Below are 4,990 nucleotides of genomic sequence, written 5' to 3' on the forward strand. Positions count from 1 at the left end.
AGCTCTCTTAACTAGTATATTTTGAAGGAAACATCAACGTGGCAGGTCTCGATTTTGATTTCATGAGACACCACAAATTTGGTGTCCATATTGTTGCACCAAAACATTCATGGTTTACCCTAGGGTTACCATTACATGTGCCCCTTTCCATGCATTATTGCCTTTATTGCCACAACACATCCTTCCGGATGGAGAGACCTACCTAATAGATAAACATGTAAGAATATGTGATATCCCAACAAATGTAGTATGCAAGATTATTTCTTGTGCATCAAGAGAAACCCCAACAGATGAGAGAGACTACAGAATGGTTCAAGACAATGGTGAAGTTCTCCGTAATCTATTTGCATCCTAATGGAGGCTTGTGCTCGTATGATGGATCCATTTTGGTCAATGTATATTTGGTTTAAAAAAGGTTTATGTCTATTTTGCTACACTTGTCTTGATACTCTTGCACTCAGTATATGAACTTAAATTTGGTTTGCAAAATGTTATGCTCTAGGAAATTTTGTGGTGCTCACACCAAATCAACCCCTGGTTCACCCCGAGTTCACCCTTAGTTCACTACCAGTTCACCCTTAGTTCACTCTAAGTTCACTTTTGGGTGACCACTGTAGGCCACAACCCATTTTCACCCCCAGTTCACCCTTAGTTCACTTTTAGTTCACCCTCAGATCACCCCTAATTCACTCTTAGTTCGCCATTGCCAGGCCAAAACTAATGCTCATCCCTAGTTCAATCCTAGTTCATCCCTAGTTCACCCTTAGTTCACCATTGTAGGGAAAAAACTCCTGCTCTTGGGAATCATTCATAGATTAGGTCCCTAATTTATCCCTAGTTCACCCTTAGTTTAGCACTGAAAGGCCTAAACTATGCTCTCGGGAATCAATCTCAGATTCCGTCCCTAGTTCATCCCTACTTCACCCCTTGGGAACCATTCTCAGTTTAGGTCCCTAGTTCACCCCTAGTTCACCACTGCAAGGCCCAAAACCATGCTCTCAAGAATCATTCTCTAAATTCCTCCCCAGTTCACCCCTAGTTCACCTCTAATTCACCCCTAGTTCACCCATACTGCAATTAGATTTGGTCCCTAGCTCACCCCTAGTTCACCAAGATTTCCTCCCTAGTTCACCCTTTGTGCACCCTCAGTTCACCCGTGGGTCACCCCTTATTCCTAGTTTGTATCACAAATGGAGGCTTCGTTGTCATGTAATTTGCATTACCTTAGTTCAAGACCCACTTCCTTATATTTTATAGAAATTCCTCATTACCATTTGGGACTTTTACCCCTACAATAATTGGTCTATCATTTTGTGTTGATAACCCCATTTCTCGCTTTTCTCACCAACAATTATTGCACTAGCACAATCTTCACTCGTAAGGTTTTGACAACAAGTGCACCTACCTTGGTCACTCTTAGAGAATTAGAATCGATATTAACACATCATTTCTTACCACCCATGAAATAGGCAAATTGAATGACATATTGGAGAGAATTTAGATCACTCTTGGGAATTTGGAATCAACCTTGATATATCCCTCTTAATATGTACAAAAGGTAGGCAATCAATAGCAAGAGTAGATGCACAGAGAGACATATTGGAGGAACCAAGATGGATTATATTGCGTAAAGAACAAAAAATTTACACCATAACTCCATCATGTGACATAAAAGACATTAGCATGTGGTGCACTATGCTCTCATAAGATCTCAAAAGTTACATCACAAAAGTTTTACATATAATAAAGCGATTTCCAATGCATGAGATAAAAAAGAGATGCTACATAGATATCCTAGTCTGGGGTGTCCAAAACACATCATCCTTGCACTCCATCAAGTCTTAGAGGCTTTTTGCTCCATGCTATAAGCTCCTCTTTTATCCTTTAAACGGATTGGTGCTTGAACCAAGTCTTTGTGAGCCATACATCAAATATAAAGAGTCAGTGAACCATGTAAATCACTAAAGATAGACCATCACATAAAGTAAAGTGTTTTCAATGAAAAACATTTATATACCCAGCTCTTTGATCGTTTACAAAAGGCCCCAGCAATAAGATGCTTCATATAAGCCATAACATAAAACCCACAATCATGGGCATTTGGTTGACGAGGAACATAAAGACATGCATCAATTTTCAATAGTGAAAAATCATATAAACTGATCTTATCTACATGACAACACATGTGTACAACGCTTGAGCCATTGACACACCTCATGTATTTCTATTGGTGAAAGTCCTTTTCTTGGGTTTTCCATGAACTCTTTCAAACCGTCGTTCGAACAATTGTGAGATAGAATCTCAAGAACCCTACAAGGAAAGCTTCTAGATCCAACTCTCACCCAATAACCTCTATATTCCTTACCACATACATACCTATAAACACTAGCAAGATAGGTTGTGCCATTAGAATCCGACAATGAATTGAAGTACATGATAGCATGTGAATCCCATGGAAATTTGTCAAGCTTTTTGAAGTGATTGTTGAAGATGACATAAAGGACCGGATGGTTCCTTAAACAAGAAATAAATATGCAACAAATTAAGCATGAGAACCAAAGGTACATCACGTCACTTTCAAGCTAAAAGAAATTGAATAAAGCATAGCTACTAACTATTGGTAGAAAAAGGAACCAATGTTGAGACATATCTAAACCTTGCAAGTAATTCTTCATAACTCCAGTGTCTTCATGGTGACGTAGTGTAAAATAGTCATACCATAAACTGTCCATGAACCAAACTTTGTCTAACATCTCTTTAGGCAATGTGTTTTCTATCCAACTATCACCATGAAAAACAAAGACATTGCGTTGAAAACTTACATAATACACGACATATTTTTGAAAACATACAAATGAGCTTTAAGCTATACTTACATCATAAACAAGTTCATTGTTTTTGTGGAAGCTTTGGCATGGGAAATATCTTCAAGTATTTTCATGTCCACTTTCAAAATTATATTAGATTGATGAGATCTAAAGTGAATTGATGATCCACTTTCAAAACTATATGTCAAAGAAAATTCATAGATCAACAAATGATAGAGAATGCTAAATCTTTAGAGGATGGTAGTATTCACCTTGCTTGTATGGATTCGTTGCCATTACTACTACTTGCTTCCAAGTTAATTCGCCGTTTCTTATCACCAAAGAAAATGGCATGCCGCCTTTGCAAAGAGGAGAGTCACTAATCATTTGGATTTACTTTGAAGAACCAATGATCACCCGAATCTGAAGTATGTTGACAAGATCAAGAGAAGCTAAATAACATTATCTACTATATGCATGATCTGAATTTCTACATGAATAAAGTTTTACCCGTTTTCCTCATTGAATGGACAATGAATTTTCAAGCAAGGAAGCACCTAACGATATGGGAGTACCCTCTATGAAGTTTCTTTTTTTTGCTTGCTTCACGGGTGCAAGCAAAGGACCATGACCATCATCCAATGTGAGATTTGGCTACAAGACATGCAACTCATTTAACACCAAATTCAAAATCGCATCATATCGTACAATTAGTCATTTAAATAATAACACTACATGCGACATACCGGAGTACATGCTTGCTCAATATCAACTTTCTCCACTACTTTTTTATCCTCTACGTTTTCTTCTTCTTTATGTATTTTTCCACTGGAGTTACGCTTTTAAAAAGAGTCGAGAGCGAAAAGCAAAAAGAAACTTAATCCTTATAAAAATAAAATGTGATGGTTGTGATATATACGCTTACATTTTTTTCGAAGCCACCATCAATCCGTTTTTGTATACCCGCCATGCATGCATCTTTTGTGCTCATGTATCCCTAATGCATTGGCCATTTCTCTTTATACAAAAGCTTCTTTCGATCCCTTTGCTAACTTCTCACTCTCATCGAAAGCATTCCATTTTTGAAGCAAGGACTTCCCCCTCCCTTGTAGAGACTTTGATTTGTTTCTCTCGAACTTATAAGCTGCATCCTTGAACCGCACCTTTGATTGCTTCTCATATGTCTTTACCCTTGACGAAGTCCAATTCATCATGCCTCCAGGTCAACCACCCTTGTGTAGCGGGATATCACACTCGGTGCCATGATCATCTCGAAGATGCTCCATCATGTCGACCCTCTTCTCATAACATATTTTGTTAGCCTGGCACTCTTCCGTTGCAATGCATTGACGATTTTTCTCCCATTGTCACGCACAATTTTGATGTAGAGTGGCCTCGCATCCTCCATTCCTTGTGATTGTTTGTTTGTGGACTCGTGAAGCGGGACACTTAACTAAATGCTCCTCCTCCTAAACCTTAGTCCATTGGAATTTCAAAGCCTCACTGGTATAAGGCACACAAATGGGTATATGGCACAGAGCTGAGGGTATAAGAGGGTATAAGGCACACAAAACATAAGCCTCTGTATGCTAGGGTATTATGCTGTTGTAAAGAGCTATAGTATCTTTGCTTCACGGGTGCCGAGCGTATGACACTGCTCTAAGCTGCAAAGCTTCAATAAGGTAATAAGCATAACCAATGCTAATAATGCAGCGCAAGAATAAGGTAGCAATGGATGTAGGCAGCGCATGAAGCACCCGGCTACGCTTTGCTTGACGCAGGAGAAACCATGGGCTCGTGCAGGGCCTGACCTGACGCAGAAGAACGCAGGGGAATATCGAAAGCGGGCGCAGCAGGACCAGGCCTAGTTCACCAAATTGCACACCAAATTAGCATTGGATGCTCACGCTCCCCCCTTCAATAATTGTGTTGCCATCCCCTAAACCAAGCCCCCCCCCCACCCCCATCGGACGGCTCTCATCCCCCCTACTCCCCCAGCCCTCGATCCCCTCTGGCCTCCAACCGTGCCATATACTGACGAGAGGGGGGGGGGGGGGGGGGGGGGAGGGACCCAACCTTGCACACAAAGTAATGTGCGAAGGAGTCAAGTTTTTTTTTTTTTTCTAATTTTCCTATCGATTGAGGGTTAAGTATGTATCACTTCCCTGCTCCCGGTTCTTGGC

At 40.2% G+C, this 4,990-nt stretch overlaps 1 pseudogene; it reads right to left on the minus strand.

Moving 5' to 3' along the window:
• Nucleotides 1-3,538: 3,538 nt before the first annotated feature.
• On the minus strand, nucleotides 3,539-4,215 carry LOC147452994 (uncharacterized; annotated as a pseudogene).
• Nucleotides 4,216-4,990: the final 775 nt, after the last annotated feature.

This window comes from Adiantum capillus-veneris, chromosome 8 (genome assembly GCF_014529385.1).
Source record: "Adiantum capillus-veneris isolate H3 chromosome 8, ASM1452938v2, whole genome shotgun sequence".
NCBI lineage: Eukaryota > Viridiplantae > Streptophyta > Polypodiopsida > Polypodiales > Pteridaceae > Adiantum > Adiantum capillus-veneris.